The following is a 17,136-nucleotide window of genomic DNA, read 5'->3' on the forward strand; positions in this document are numbered from 1 at the left end:
GTGTCTCTGCAGAGGGGAGCCCAGCAGTGCCCCAGCCCTGCAGCAGAGCCCCCCCAGCGCTGAGCCAGGGGAAGGGTCCCCCCCCGGGGGCTGGTGGCTGCCTTTGCCACAAAGGCACAGCCCTGGCTCGTGCTCATCTTGCCCACCAGGACCCTCACCTTTGCTTGTGATACACCCAGTGCCCCATCTCAGTGATACCCTGAATAAAGGCCTCATTCATCTTTTGAGTTATCTTTCTTCCTTCGGTTTCCTTAATTACACCCTTGCTAATCATTAAAAAAGAACCCCATTGATCATGAGGTAGACTGCCACGGAGGCTGCCACTAAAACTGCTTGGAGGGTGGATTCTTCGTCATGCTTCTGCCCATAACAGCAAGTATTTTTTGTTAGTTAGAGGCATTTTGTTTTCATTTGTACAGACAGGAAGGAGGTGGAGGATAGAGTGTATCTGACTGAAGCTTTAGCTCTCCTCCCTGTTGCAATTTGTAAAGCTGCTTTCCTGTTTTTCAGCTTTCAAGCCTCATATGCTGAGAAACTAACTTCAGAGCAGTAAAATACCTCGGAGCAGTGTCTCTGGTCTCTCTCACACCACTAAACTAATCACTGCTAAATCACCCATCCTAGGTTGTATATATGCAGGAATTTTAAAGAGGCTTAAGAATGTAAAGATTGAGTTGCTAACCCAAATGAGCAATCTCTCATTAAAATCAGACTTTCAGCTGCAGGAATGAAAGAAACAAATATATTACCTAAACTTGCCAATAAACTTGGGAAACCACAACACAATAAATATGCTCTACCAGGAAAACTCTTTAAAAGGAATGCTAAAAATAGAACTCTAAACATCCAGGTGACCATGGAATGACAGATCAGCACGACTCTGTAATTCAATGTGATGCAGTGTGAACCTATTTGAAGTTTTGCTATATATGTAATGGCTCAAATCTCACATTTCAATGCCCTTTTCTTCTTTGCTATGACCTGTTGCATCACTTATGACTATTCATTGTGCTTTTTTAATAATGCCTTGTATTGCTTTTCCCCCTCCATTTGCAGCTGTTTTGTTCTCCCTATCTTCTTTTTACTTGCTTCACTGCTAAGCTTCAAGGACTAATCTCAGATGGGTCCTAGCAGACTGTAGAGGTGTGACCCTGAAATACAGTTTTAAAAATTAAACTCTCTAGTGCAAGTCACCAGAGAACCTGTCCCATTGTCTGTGGAATCCTGTGTTTATGACTTTTTTTGTTATGTCTTCCTGGTGACGTTTTCTGAGCTGATGTGACTTTACAGGAGGAGGTGGAAGAAGTGTGACAAATTAAAACTGGTGGTCTTTTAGGTTACTTCAGCCAACAGCCTTTACCACTGTCAAGCTGGCTCTTCTCAAAATGTGTTTTTTTCACTGCACTCCTTCACAGGTCCTTCAGAAGCTCTTTCACACCGGTTCTGTAAAGCCTCCTTTAGAAAGATAGTGCTCAGGCACTGCTCCTGTGCTCTTCCTCCTACCCCATGCTAAGAAGAGGTAGTGGTAGTGTGTCTGCAAATCCACTTCAGATCTGATTTCTGATCTAATCCAAAATAAAATCATAGCATGTCTGTCCAAGAAGGACGGGTTTTGTATGGACAAAAATGTGATGCATTTAGTTTGCAGAGGAAATACCATAGGTGTGTACAATTCAGTGAATGTTAGAAAAGTGGTAAATTGCATTAATATTAAACCTTCTTGGCTTTCAGTTGAATGGAAATAGATCATGTTTCAAACTAGTCTTATGTTATACACTTTATTGAGACAGAATCTGGAAGAGAGATGTAACATCGTAAACTAATACAAATATAGAAGTAATAAAACTTCTATAGTTACAGTAGATTTTTTTTTAAAGTAAGAATGTGAATTCCTGCTCTTTAGGGTATTGATTTTGAAGCTGATTGGGGTTGGGAAGAAACTGTCTCTGGTAAGTTTATTCCTCTATGGCTTAGCACAGTTATTTTACATTTGTGGGAAGTATGTTGCTGGTTTTTGTTTTAGGTGGGATTGCTTATCTGATTTGGTGTAGCCTTGATGTTTGAAGTAATACATGTCCTACTGTCATCTAATTGAGTAAAAACATGTGCAGCTGCACACATCTTATTCATAGACTCTTTCCAACCCTACCAGCTAATCTAATCTCAGTTAATTGTTTGAGTGATTTCAGTGTCTACCAGAGGTAATTTGTCAACACTTCCCACACAAGACTGGGTTTTAAGTCACTATTGCTGGATCAAAGCATATGTATTCCTGTACTTCTTGCAGGTCCATAGGGACAACACGTGAATGTCTGAGTCAAAGCTGTACAGAAAGTGGGAGAGTGTCTCTCTGGTCACCTACTTTTGTGCTGTCAGATTGAGACTCTGAAGTGGCTCAGTTGGCCAGGGATGTAGTAGCACCTCTCTTCTTCCTGTGCCTGACTTGTTCACATGCCAGTTCTTTGACAGCTGCAGGACATTGCTACAGAGGAAGTTTTCTTGTGTCTGAGCTTCATTCCCACACTAGCCAAAGCTAAAGAGGAGGAATGTGGCTCTTTGTCATTGGTGTCTGGACAGACCTCATCTCCTAAAGAAAGATGTCTTTTTGAAAGCTGATGTTTGACTCCTTGTGTGCAGCTGCTGAAGAACATTGGCCCTCTCAAAAGAGCAGGAGAGGATCTTCTGAAGCAGTTGGTAGCTGCCATAATTGCTGTTTCTTGTGCAATGCAGTCTGTGGATGTAGTGACTTCATGTTTTTCACCAGCTGGAAGCCCAGACCATTTCTTGAGTGTGCCATGATTTCTGTGCGTGTGCCTGGTTTCCAGAAAGCAGCTGGGGTTTTCTGTATGTGTATAGCCCTTCAGTCCTAAACAGATCATAGAACCATACAAGGCTTTGGGTTGAAGGGACCTTAAAGATCGAGTTCCACTCACCCTACCATGGGCAGGGACCCTTTCCACTAGACCAGGCTGATCCATGCCCCATCCAGCCCACCCTTGAACACTCCAGCCCTTTATCATCTTCTTGGCCCTTCTCTAGACTCGTTCCAGCTGTCCATGTCCTTCCCTGGAGTTTGTAATGGTCCTATCAGGAACTACAGTGTGCAGAGAGAGCTTTTCAGTCATAGGCCATAAATCTGAAACTCTCCAGCCACCTTAGCAGCCAGAAGCATCTTAGGAAAGCTGTCCTCTGTGAGCACAGGAGGTGGCTGGACTCTTTATGAGATGGAAGAGGCAATACTACCTGCAGTACTCCCCAGTTTAAATGTTGCTGAGTGGTCTGCTGGGCCAAAGAGGAGAAGGTGCTCACCTGGTGGGTAGGAGCAAGTGGCCTGAGGTGGACATCAGGGAAGCCAGCTGGAAGCTTTAGGAGATACAGTAGGAGCACACATAAGGAACATAATAACTTGATGAAAAGACTTCTGCTGTACAGAGGTGGAGTGTACTTCCCAGATGAGAGCTGCATGAAACAAAATTTCTTCAAGCTTGGTAATGTCAGATCCCAAATGCAGAATAAGGGAAGGCCTTGAGGACAAAGAGGGACTGAGAGGTAGGGAACAATGTGATTGCTGAGGCAGCTGGAAGGAGATATGATCTTTCGTGGGGGGTCTTCTGGTTGAGCTGCACTAAATTTACCTTTGGCTTTTACTACAGGGAAAAAAGATAGAAGGGAAAAATCATTGCTATAGTCTTTCTGCATAATGTGTTTCTACTTACATGGATCAGAACAAAAAAGATTCAGTTCTTTGTGCATCAGGTCATATACCTGGGCAATTCCTTGCCAAAGCATGTGACAGCTGCAAATTGTCTGTACAAATTCCAGAGGAGTCTGAACAAACATGTGGAGGAGGGATCCATTGCTGGGAGGGAAAGGGGGGTTGCTGATTAGACAAACCACATCAAGCTCAGGAAATCCACCCAGCTGAAAATGTTTGAAAGCTGTGTGAATGTTAGGGAGGAAATATTTTATCTCTTTGCCCTGTTCTTGCTTTACCTTGGACATCCATTTATTGCCATTTTTGGGAAAGAGATTTTGAACTCTCATCTGCCCCAGCACAGTCTCACTCGCATCGTTAGGTGGGATTTTCCTTACTGCTGGGCAATCAAGCTGATGAATTCTTAAAAAAATAATCCCAAGCTAAAAATCAAGCAACACCTTTTTTTTCCCCTCCCTCAGAGACAACTAGTTCTGGTACAGTGACTGTAATTACCAGGAGAGCACAACTCTGAGCCCTGTGCCTGTCCTGGGGTTGGTGTTGGTGGCTGGCGCTGGCACAGCTCAGTGCCTCAAGGTCACTGCCCTCAGTCCAGGCTCTTCACGTGCATTTCTAGAAGCATCCACAATAGCTTTCAGTGGGTGATAACTGTGAGTAGAGCAGGCAGATTGTTCAGATTTGTGCTTTGCACACATTCAGCATGCTCTTGGTATCAAGAGAAGCAAGTAGCCATGAAACAAAAGCTCCCTCAAAGTGTTATAGATTCTCCAAAGCTGTGCTGGCCCCAGGCAGGTTGGGAAGCAATTTGTTGATACTCCTGCACATCAGCCTGTTCTTATTTCTAGTAGAGCTGCTCTTGTATTTTTATTCCTAATACCCGTTTCAGGGAGATACTAATCCCTCTAACTAGGGGCACCATTTTTCAAAGTTTAGCTGATAAAAATTGACGGGAATGGACCTGTTCTGCTGCCTCTAAAGCTTGATATCAGTAGAGGGGCTGTCAATTTGATTCACTCCATGGCTGGCCAAGATATTAAAATGAAAACCATTGCTGCAGAGCATGTATCAGGTTGTCATGGTGGGAGAACATCACTGGGAATACTCAGAAATAATTGCTGCAAGACAAGTATGGTAACATGAGTAACCTGATTTGTTGAGAAGACTGGTTATTACGCAGTTGCTGTTGAATTTAGCAAAGTGCTGATTGTGTCTGAAAATCTTCAGTCACTTGTAGACTGTGGTTTAGCAGTGACATTTACACAGCATTGATGAGGATCTGCAGGTTTTATAGTGGTGTTGCTTGTGAACATCACAGCCAAGTGCACTTAGCCTGCAGCTCAGGGAAAGCAAAATGTCCAGTGGAAAGGTACAATTTAGGAGGGCTGAGCATGTGCATTACAGAGGCAGGGAGAGTAATGTGGGATGATCCTGTACTGTCTTCTCACTCCACAGCTGGCTGTTTGAACACTTGCCCAAAGAGCACCCATAAATACTTGTGGGAAGTTCTCCTTTTGGCCAACAGCATTGCTATTTTGCTGGCTAATGCAAATCTGCTATTTCTCTTGTCATTGAGATCAGCAGATACTTGGCTAATGTAGTCCTTCAACTTTTCTGTTTAGACAAGAAAATTAAAGAATATCCTGAGTTAGATGGGGTTGTGGGCTTTAACTTTTTTTAAAGTACTCTAAGTTATATGGGGAAATAATTTTTAGAAAAATCAGTATTTGAGAAAAATTTTGAAGGGCAGTCACCACGTTTTATAGGATTTTCTTACAGCTTTGGAAAAAAGTTATTGATTGCCATTATTTATTTATTTAGTAGGTTGAAGCATAGCTTTCTTGTTATTTGTTGTATTGTACGTCTCTAAGTTCAAAGAAGAGACTGAGCATTTGTTGACTTATTGGAGGGTAGAGGTACTTAAGACAAAAAGATATTAGAAATAGAAACAGCTGGTGATTAAGATTACTCATCTTATGGTCTTTGTATTCTTAGCCAGTGCATTTCAAAGCTTTCACTTTGCAGGCTGAGAGCTTTCATATTTTTTTTCAATTTTTCTTAACAAGGTGATTGTTTTGTTAAAAGTAAGATTAAATGAGGACAAAATGACTGCAATTTGTCATTTCAATGGAGAGATTTCTTGCCCTGTCACACCAAGCGTGTCTGCTTCCAAAATGTCTGTGATGAAAAGTTTAATGCTTTTACGAAGTGGAAGGAAAACACAGAACACCTTCTCTATGACAGATGTAAATTGAGAGTAGTTGTTTGTGGAGTGCAATCTAAGTGGTTAGACAAACATAAGTGGGCAAACAAAAGAATGCGAAAAAACCCCAAAACTGGACGATGTTAAGAAAATACAGAGAATGGACTGAATTCCAGGCCAAGGCAGAGACTAGCTGGTGGAGGCTCTAGAGGACAAGTTCAGTGAGGAGCTGTTGGGGGAGCTGGGGGTATTTAGAGAAAAGAAGGTTCAGAGGGAACTTCATCACTCTCTATGGAATTAGAGACTGAAAGGATGTTCTAGTGTGGTGGGTGTCCTTCTCTTCTCCAGGATAAGAGGAAATGGCCTCAAGTTGCGCCAGGGGACGTTTAGATTGGATATTAGGAAAATTTCTCCACCTTCTCCAAAATCAAGCAGTGGAATAGGCTGCCTAGGGAGGTAGTGGAGTCACCATCCCTGGAAGGAGCTGAAGGACATTTAGATGTGGCACTTGGGGACATGTTTGGATTTAGTGGTGGCCTTGAGAGGGCTGGGTTTATGGCTGGACTCGATCTAAGAGGTCTTTTCCAACCTAAACGATTCTGTGATTCTTTTGTGTCTCCCTGGTGGATTAAGGGAGATGCTGAGTTGCTCTCTGTACTTTGTTCCACCCACACTCTAAGGGTATGGAAAACTCCTGGGTGTGGCAGGATTTCTGTGTCAGCTGGCAGTGCTGCACACTGGAGCTGCTTCATGTTGGTTTGCCTGAGGGGGTCACTGGGAGAGTATCAATTGTAGGAGTGAATTTATTGATGCTTTCTACAAAGGCTGAATGCAGTTGACGCAATTAAACGTTGCTACTGGGACAAAAGTAGTGGATCAGCAATGTTCACTGCTCTTTGTAAAATTCAGGAGCAAATACAAATGTGGATGATGAATACGCCTGCAGCATTTCTTTGCTTTGGAATTGGAATCACGCAGACTGCACTTTGTCCATGTGCTAGAGCTCCCTTTGATAACAGCCAAAGATGTGTAATTTTAACTTCAGCCGTTGTGTCTTGTTTTCTTTCCCACAGCTGTAGGAGAAGTGATTTCTCTATCAAGGATACTGAAAGAGAAGGCATATTTGTGTGAGGTTTTTAACCCCTCATCTTCACCATAACCATTTCCTTTAGTAGCTAATAATATTTAGTATTTGTTTCAGTGACTTACATAAATCTCAAATGCATAAACCAGCAGTATCCTTTTTTCTGCAGTTTTTTCTTGTGGGAAATTGTTGAAATGAACTATCTCATTGAAAAACTCCATTCCTGGAATGAGGACTGCTGTACCATTCTTCAAGTGGAGCAAAAAGAACTGGGAGGGTGTCTCTGCTTTGATTAGTGAGTCAGGGAGGATATCAGTTCTTCCAGGAGATTTATAGCATTTTAGAAGGTAGGTTTTTAAGAGCATACCTTGTGCTCGAGTCTCTATCAAGCCTCTTGGCAGAGTCCTTTGAAGTTGCTGTTGTGGGTACTGTTGTTGCTGGTCTCTTGCCAGATGTGTGATGAATTTGGACATGGGGACAGAGCAGAGCAGAGGGCCCTGGTTGGATGAGGGCAGTGAGTGTGCTGGCTGGAAGGACAGGCCTTATTTTTCAAGCCTGTTTTTAGGTAGGACCGGAGAAATCCACATGGCTTGTGGTTCTTACTTCATCAGAGTAGTCAAGTTTCACCTCTAGTCTCTTTTCCCTGCCTGATCTCTAACTCAAGCCAGACATTTTCTGTGTGGGGTGATGAGGAAAGGATGGAGCTGTCTGTGCTGGCACTGTTTGCAGTTTTCTCCGCAGCACCCACTTGCTCTGTGAGTCAGTAAATCCTTTTGGTTTTGTCAGGTGGCCTCTTGCATGGAAACTCTTCTATGTCCAGTCTCTGTGCCTTATCTCTGGAAACAGTACCTAGAAAGAGATTTTACAGGCTCAGAGTCTTACCCTTGGTTTGTTAAAATACTTGTTTATTTTTAGAACCATGGGACCAAAGGGGAGAGGCATATATTAAATAGTGCTGATATTATCTGGAAGATTTTAGTGCATGTTACTTTACAGATCACCACTCTTAGACTAAGGGCTGGAATTAATAAGGTGACAGAGAAGCCAGAAAATTACATTAAACTGGACATTAGGTCCATGTCAGTTCTATCAAGCATTATCTCCAGTTACAGAAGTACCTTCTGGCACCTAGGGGGATAGGTCCCTCTGAAAGCACTCTTTCCACTTGGGCTTTTGACTTTTTTTTCTTTTGTTCAGGCTTTCAGTGAAATCCTTGGAGGTTTTTGCATCTGGTTAAAGGAAGAAAAAAGCCTCTGTCTGAATCTTAAATAATAACAACTGGCTGCCCCCACTTTGTCCTGGACTACAATGTGAAGTCTATTGTGCAGCAGAGAAACAGAAATGCATCTGGAATTTTTCCCTTTGAGATTGATATGGATCTTGTTAATAGCAGCTTTGTGATCTTTCTGTAACTTTTTCAGCAAGTGAAATTATTCTGATAGTAATCTTTGGGGTTTCTTTGTGTATATTCTACAAATGCACATCTGGTGGCTGCACCTAGGAAATGGCACTTAAAGCTGCATTATCTTGTTTCACCTAATAGAAGGAAAAAAGCTTAATCTTTGGTTACATGAATGATGCTGCTTTGACTTCTTGGCAAGCTTGAAAATCACATAATTGCTCCTTGAACAACTTCCTACAAGAAGGAGCATGACAAGCTAAATTGTTTAGACCTTAGGAATTTGTGCAATAGAGAACATTTCCACTCTCACTGTTTTTTAAGTTAGGATGTCCAACTGCTGAATGGTGCAAGCCATGGTATGGATTCCAGCCAAAAAGCATTGTCCAGTTTTTGGGGAGAACTGTGCTTGCCTAGCATCTCCTGTGCTTGCCCAACACCTCCCCTGCTTTCAGTCCTTTCTTGTTTCCACTGCGAATTTTGTTCTCATTTCTAGTTCATATCTTCCTGTTTTCTCAAAGGAACTGCAGACCTGATTTGGTCATTGCTATGCCAGCTTTTCACATGAAATGCACATTGTGATAACTTTAAAAAAAATCTTCTGAAAATAACTGACAAAAATTGTAAGAAACATCTGTATAATTGTCTTTGAGCATCAATTTGTGGTGTGCAAAGAAGATTCACTTCTTGTCTTTGTTTCTTTGCATTTAATTGTCTGCCTGTCTTGTGTGCTGTAGGCAGCTGTCAGAGCAATAGCTTCTGCAGACTTTTTTCCCTCACATTTACTGTTTTCCTCTCATTTCCTGTTGGTGTGTGAAAGCAAGTTTGTCCCTTGCATGCATTTTCATTGAGGAAACCTTCTCTGGATCACCTTAAAGTCACTGTGGGGAATTTCACTGATGAGAATTGCAACCAGCAAATAGTCAGTAATAAAGAGTTAGGATAGAAAATTCATGCAGTTGAAAAAGAATGGTTTCTTTTTATTCCTCCTCAGGTTTCTGAGCATTTATTAGTTATTGAGGTCTCATTTCCAACTATAAGTCTATAAAAATATTTTTTTATTTGCTGTGGGATTTTTTTAACATGAAGGCTGAAGATTCTCCCAGGAGTGTGATATGAGGAACTGTGTCCTGTAGAACTTTTCAGAATGTTGCTCTACATGTAAGAAAATCAGAAGAGCTCACAAGCCTTCTGTTAATGCCATGTGTATTTCACAACAGACTTATGTTTTCCATATTGTGTTAATAGGAATTTTTTGTCTAGCTTCTAAAATGGAATTGGTCATTCCAGAAGTGTATGAGCCTTGAAAAAACTAAAGACTATTTTCACTCAGATCAACCCATCTGTTTTAGTTACAATTATTGAAACGTTGACATTTCTTCTGCCAGCATCCTTACTCCTGTAAGACTTATGCAGGGAACTTTTGGCCCACGCAGATTTTTGAGCTGGATAAGAGCAATGGGCCAGAGGTGAAGGAACATCAGGCATTCAGAAACTGAATGAGTGATGAAGTCCAGTCTTCTGTCTATGCAGACACCAGATCATACAACCCCTTTCATAAAATGACCAATCTTCACATCAAGTAATTTGTTTTGTGCTTTCCTGTCTTCATTAGCTTCCATAACAAAGCTGTTCTAGATTTTTTTAAAGATTGATGACCTTATTTTTGTCTTTAGCTGGTTGTATCAGGATCAAGTCTCACTCATTTTGTGCTTAGTTGTTCATTAGCTTCAACAGCTCTTTCCCTTCTGTGCCACATCCCCTGTGCTGTACATCAGCAGAGCAGTCACATCAGCTCTGTGCTGGGCTGTGCTGAGCAATATGTGCATTTTTGGCTTAGCTGATGGTGGAAGGCTCTTTTTCATCAGTGTCCTGTTCCCTACATATATACCACTCTCTTTACAGCATTGAGTGTTCCAGGCTCCTTCTACAGCAACATAATTACTTGTGAAGTAATGAATGAAGGCCACTCGAAATTTTACTATTCTCTCCAATGATTTGAAATCTGAAGGTTGGTCTGAGACAGTAGTATAACCTCAAGATAGGCATATACATTAAACAGTGTGGTAGGAGAAGATGAGATCAGAGCTTTTGAAACAGAGAAGTGCAATTTGTTGTGCTCCACCATAAGACTGCTGGCAGCTCAGGACAGTCAGACATGGCCAGTGGTGGCAAGAATGAGCAGTGAGTGGCAATAACAGGGATTAACTTCTCTCTGCAGGAAGGATAAAGAGAACATTAAGTTGGCTTTATAAAAGTACTGTGCAGTCACTGCATTTAACAGACTGGTTAATTAGTGTGATGAAAGACAACAGGTCCGTGCTGGGAACTGTGCCCATCCTTTGCAGTCTTTTGGAATGTGTTAGATCTTCACCAGAAAAAAAGAGATCCCTGGATACCCTGCCTTTTGGGAGTGCAGTGTTGAACAGCAGCAGACCCTCCATGACTGCTCTCCAGTTGGTGTTCATTAGAAAGCACAATCCCCTTCCTGTTCCAGCAGAGTATTAACAGGAACAGAATTGTGCTAAAGCCTGGCCAACTGGCAGAGTTGCTGGTTGGCATCTTCTATGGAAGCTAACTCTTTCTTCTTGGGAGAAGCATTGGACCTTTCACCTTCCCTCTTCATCTCGTTTTTTGTTTGCACAGAAGGCTTTGGAAACCCAGGCAGTAATTGCAGTCTGCTTTCGCTCACCTTCATCATGTTTCCAAATACCACATAATCTCATGTATTTGGCTCAGTGCTCCCTCAGAGTTCTTGAACCCCCCACCTGGCTTTTTGCAGGAAGAATGAGCTGTAATTCAATCTTGCATCATTGACAATAACACATGAGAAACAAGCTATGACATTGAAATTATGTTAGAAGACTGGTTTTTAAACTAACAGAACCTTGTGTTGTTGAGAAGTTAGCTTTTCACCCCTGCATAATTGTGTTTTGGTATTAGAGAGTTTTGTGAACAATGACAAATTTTGCATGTTGTCTTATAAGCTGCTGCATGAGGCAGGTCAGGACAAAGCTTCTGCCTGGTCTGAATTTTATAGTTTTTTGGTTTGTTTGTTTTGGTTTTTTTTCCAAGAGGAAGCCAACCTTTAAACCAAGCTTCTTGTTATTTTTGTGCATGTATGTGTGTTTTCTGTCTGAAATGTTTGGAGAATCAGGAGGAAAGTGAGGATTTCATCAGAGCAGGCAAACTGATTTCATTTTGTCTTTAATATTTAGTTTATCTGAAAACTTTTCCAGTCCCCATGACTAATTGCATTATGTGGGTAAGCTGCTCGGGACACTTTGTTGGACTTTATGCATGTCAGAACACAGTCAGTGAGCAGGAGGGACTGAGCCAATGTTAAATTATTCTTTGATTTTGTGCCTTAGCGGTGCCATAAGCCCAAGACATTAATGACTGCAGAAAGGTTAAACTTTACGTGTCTTCCTGTTTATCACAAAGGTGCGGGGTACAAACAGAAAGCAGTCTTGGCAGGCAGCAGGCTGGAAAATCCACGTGCTGCTTATCTGCAGTGATTGTACTGAAACTTGATTACCATATATGAAGAGAAATGCTTAAGAAGTGCAAGAATTCTGAAGGGCAGCTCCTGATTCCCAGCCCAGCTGTAGCTTGGCTAGTTGGTCACCTCCTAGCAATGTTAGCCCAGTATGAAAGTGGTTTTAGATGAAATAGACCTGTGCAGAGCTTCAAAAGATCATCTATTTGCATTTCACTCCTAAAAGTAGGCACAGCTATGGCTAACTGGTGTTTAATAGATATAAACTTGTTTAAAATATTACAATCAAATCAGAAAGTGCTGTAGTTAATGTGAGTTCTGTAAGCCATGTCCAGACAGTAGATTTCAATGTGTCATGATCCCAAGCATAAGAAACATTTTTTTAATGATTAAGTTTTCTTTGCTGCATTTTAGGACCAGTGTTACTGCTTCTCTTTACCAGAGATATGGAGATTTTATCTTTCTCTTTTGCAGGAGCCTTGTAATATTTATCATGTACTCTTCCAGTTTTTCTGTACTAAACAAAGTTGGGTTTTTTTCATAGCTTTCCTCAGACATCATGTTTTCTAGTCCTTAGATATTTTTCAGAGTCTCCTATGGCCTTTTTTCAGTTTGTTCATGTTTTTCACATGAGGCCCAGAATTGGACATGGTCCTTGAGTTGATGCTTTCTGATCTTAAATAAAGTAGATTATTTAACAGGTTTTACAGCTGTAATAGTTACATTTTTCATTCATGATAGGATGTTTATCTTTCCTGCAAGAGTGTAATAATGTTCTTTGTATGAACCACAGCACAGAGGATGGGAGCCTTTTAAGATACATGTTGGAGCAGCTGGTCCAGCTCTAAATAGAGCAATGAGAAAATGAGAAAAGGGTTGCACTGATGAGTTTAAACAACTTCTTGGTGATGGAGAGCAGAGGGCAAGAAGGCTGAAGATGTTCCAGAGTGCCTCAAAGGTACAGAGCAATCATTCACAGGGAAGTAGGCAGGGATAACTGCTACATGGTCTGTGGGGTTTGGGTTCAGTTGATTTTACCTGCCCTTTCCTTTGCTTATGGAATAAAGCCTGTTCAAAGTCATGTTTTAGGAGTGGTGGTGACATTTACTGCAGAGCACTGTTCTGCTGTGTAATTCAGTGGTGTCAGAGTGGGGAGTGGCCAAGTAGCTGAGACCTTTGCAGCCTGAAAGAGGCAGCTGCAGATACACTCAAGGGCCTGTAGGCACACAGGGCAGGGGAGAAAATGGGTGGGGATCTGTGGCTCACACTCTCTTGTAAAGAGTTAAGTGGTCTCAAATGGCACTGGTAGGGTGCTCTGACCAGCCATTCCTCAGTGCTAAGTTCTCTCTGCCACATTCTTTTATTTTAGACTTCTGCAGTTTGTTAAGATCAACTTAATTTTTGATGTGATCTCTGCTGTTAAAGATATTCTTCTTGCAGCCATCTTTTTTTTTGTTTGCTGATACAGGAAAAGTGGTATGTTGGTTGTAGGATGGGGTTAATCCTTATTAATGCAGTTTCTTAAATTTTTCAGCTCCTTGAGGAATCTTTGAGCTGCTTGGATTTTTGACAGAGGATTAATGTCAATAAGAAATGTAAAATCAGGATGTCACAAACCTCCTCATGCCTATGCTGTCACACCATGTGGCTCCCCAGAGAAGGGAGGCAAGGGAGACAGCATACCTCTAGGTCTCAGTAAGGAAAAAGGAAAAGGTTAGTTTAGATTCTCTCTCTCTCTCCATAAATGCCTGTGTCAGGGCTAATGATTCAGCACTCAAGGGCTTCAGTTTGTATTTAATTAATAGCATTGGTAGACTTTGTGCCTTCTGTCTAACCAGGGATGCTTTTGATCATCGGCAAACAGAAGATAGAAGTCATGCCAGAGCAAATAAATAATTTATGTGTGGTTTAAAAAAAGAGAGAGAAGCTGTTCCTGCTCCTTTACAAATGCAGTGTGCAGGTTCTGCACAGCATTATGTTCTAGCACTGTTTGGGCTTTTTTTTTCTTTCAGCTTTCAGTTTTCCAGCACTACTGATTCTCCTTAATTAAAGAATAAACAAAATTACGGGTCACCTTAAAGGAGGATGTTTTTAAAAAGGGAATATCTGAAATAGAAGCTCACAGTGGAGCTTGGTGGCTGATAGTCTGCCTTTCCTTGGTGTTGTGGTTCCTTAGAAATGTGGTGCCATCTTCTCCTTTACTCATTCAGGAACTTGACCTTTTCTTCATCCCTCCTCATTAAAGCCAAAGGCACACAAATCAGTTTATTTCTTTTTCTTTCTCTGGGATGTACATTTTTCTCTTCTACACATTTATGTATTAATTGCTGGAAAGCAGCAGATAAGGAGTAGGGAGCAGATTCTGGTCAATATTCAATGTCTAAAATTGTCCCATAGTTACCTTGCCTAGTGACTGCAGGATACCTTGGGAAGTTACTGCTGCTTATGCTGAGTACTTCTGTGCTCATCAAAGAGGAGCAGCTGTGAAGTGGTCTCAGTATCAGGGACAAAATGGAATGGCTGAAAAACTTGGCTGGGGAGCTTCTGGCAGGCTAGCTCAGCCTTCAGAAATGCTTTGGGGTCACAACTCTTCTTGTCAGGGAGGAAAGAACTGGAAATGTAATGTTTTGTCACAAAAGCCAGAGTCCTTTAGGCACAAATATATATCACATTTTTGTGTGATTATAGATTTCTGTTTAAGAACAGTTTCTGGCAGAACGTTCGCTTCCTTTTGCTGTGCGTGGTGACAAATTGTTAGAGATTTTATTACTGTCTTTGTATGAGGAATTCAAACTTGAGAGCTGGGAGAGATTTGTTTTGTACCTCACAATTATCATGTCAATGCCCATTTAGATGTCATTTGTGTTTTAGCAGGGAATGCCATTCAAACGAGAGATTGTAGATGCTTGGCATTTCTCTCTCAAATTACACAGGTCATAAGTGTCTGCCACGAGCAGTCAAATTCCTCAGCTTTTCAGGGTGTCAGGTGCAATGAGATTGCAATATGTCTGTCCTGGAATTTGGGGTGCAGTAGAGAGGAAGTGCTTGAAATTTAGAACTGAAAAATCAAAACTTTCACTTTCTGTGCCATTTTCTGAAGGAACACAAACCTGTTTTGGGTCTGTAGCTGTGGTTGCCAGTGAAGCCAATCTGCCTTTAGGCAGCTGTGACAGGCAAAATGCAGCATCTCATACCGAGCTGCTCAGTGCATGCAGAGTTTTAACATCATTCAGAAACATTTGCTTTTTCTCTTTGACAAACTCCCATGCATTCCTTGGAATGTATTTTAGGTGCTCTGCAGAGAGCATTCCCATGGCCTGTTTGAGACAAATCCCAATATTTCCTGAAGGGTCCTGGAGTACGCCAGATGCAGTTCAGAGCTGAGACAGAACAGCCATGCTCCTGGAGAGTCTGGCAGACAGCATTTCCCTGTCACTGCTGGACATCAGCTCTGGCTTGCTCTGATTTATTGAGGTGGCAAAGCACATGAGCTTACAGCATTCATAATTTCTTAATATTTCCGAAACGGAGTTACTTTCAAGATTTATGGGAGCAAAATATCTTCTAACTTGCTCCCTTTTTTCCCATATGGATATAATATTTCCCCAAAACTGTTCTTCCTCCTTAAATGAAGCAAAAGTATGAGTTAAAAGTCCATTTCTCTGGCCCTGTATACAGGAGTATTAAATATTACCAAATAATAGTAGCTAGTCTAAGGCTGTTGTGTTCTTTGCTAGAAAAATCCCTACATTAACTTGTAGCAAATACAAAAAAAAGGCCAATGATCATCTCACTCCTTCTTTGACATCACTTTGGTGCCCTGGTTGTCACCTGCAGAAGCGATACCATAGAGCATTAGATCAGTCATGCCTTGAGCTTCAGCTGATTTTGGGGACTCCCCTGGGGTCCCGGGAGTCTTAGGAGGATCTGCCTTCCCTTCTGGTTTTACCAGGCACCTTTTGTAAATGGAAATCTGAATTAGGGAGAGGCATTCCTTATTACACTTCAGACTTCTGTAAATTGTCTTTTCCAGATGTCACTTGCAAACAGGCCAGTTATTTGCATGTATAAATAACAGCAGCTTCTGAGTTAGGCTGCTGCATGGGGAGAATGGTGGGACCTGGCTTCTGCTGAGAGTTCAAGGGGTGGCTGTAGAGGAAGGGCTGTGAGCATCTCTGCTGTAGCCCTTCAGCTTATAATGCTCTTGCATTGCATGACCAACCTGCAAAGATTCCTCCTGTTGATGTTGGAAGGAGGTGGAGGTAAGTCCCTGGAGACACCCCAGGAATCATAATAATTATATTTTGGTGCACCAAGTTGTGTGAGAAAACACTAAACTAATTTGTCAGGTTGTTGAAGTTTTTAGGATATTTTCAGAGTAAATGTGTTACAGTTAATACTGTATTGTTATTTATTTGTTTTTAAATAGGCCTGTGGGGTGTTTTTACTTAAAAGCTTCAGAAGCTTTAATATATCTAACATACCTCCCCCACCTTTTCCCAGATAAAGTTATATATTTTGTATTTTCAGCTCTGGAAAAAACATTCCTTTCCTTCTAGATCAGCCATGTCATCTGTGCATCTTGCTTTTATGGCTATAGATTATCTTATTAAAGATTGCGTGAGTGGATGTGAAGCAGTATGCATGGGTGAATCTGAGACTTCTCGTTTTGTTAAATTCTCCTGGTCTCTTTCCCCTTTCCATAGATTTCTGCATCTGGGCATCTATGATAGGACTTCACTTTGACCAGTTTATAATTTAGATTTCATTCCATCCTTTCCTCACTGTGCTGCTATTTGAAATTGTTGCTCTGTACCCGGCTGTGGTGTAGTGTAGATGAGTTTATCCTAAATCAGGTAGTTCAAAGGTTGTCTGACTGCAGCAAGCGTTGCATGCTGAGTTCAGAAACAGCCTGAAGGGAGAGCTAAACCCATGGGTTACACCTGTCCTGCTCCCATGTGTAGGTTGGCAAAGCTGGATCTATTTCAGGGGAATGTACCTTGCTCTGTGGTGGAGGTGTTTTCTCTGACTCTGAACGTGTAGTACACTCCTTTTCTTGGTGGGATTGACTTTGATCCAGAACATCTCTGCTACTGTTTTGATATGATTGAATGAACAGATTTCTAATGGTATTAACATACTTTCTAGTATACTTGATACACTCAGAAATGGTCCCATATTGAAGTTAATGTTTCTATATTTGCTAATTGTTTCCTTTTCTCTGACCACTGTAGTAATT

The 17,136-nt window shown here is 41.5% G+C and overlaps 1 protein-coding gene across 7 annotated transcripts in view; it reads left to right on the plus strand.

Annotated features, from left to right (window-relative positions):
* The window catches only part of ST3GAL3 (ST3 beta-galactoside alpha-2,3-sialyltransferase 3), a 175,177-nt gene that overhangs the window by 87,139 nt on the left and 70,902 nt on the right, over nucleotides 1-17,136 (plus strand). The gene's annotated exons all lie outside the window — the stretch shown is intronic.

This window comes from Molothrus ater, chromosome 9 (assembly GCF_012460135.2).
Source record: "Molothrus ater isolate BHLD 08-10-18 breed brown headed cowbird chromosome 9, BPBGC_Mater_1.1, whole genome shotgun sequence".
Classification (NCBI taxonomy): domain Eukaryota; kingdom Metazoa; phylum Chordata; class Aves; order Passeriformes; family Icteridae; genus Molothrus; species Molothrus ater.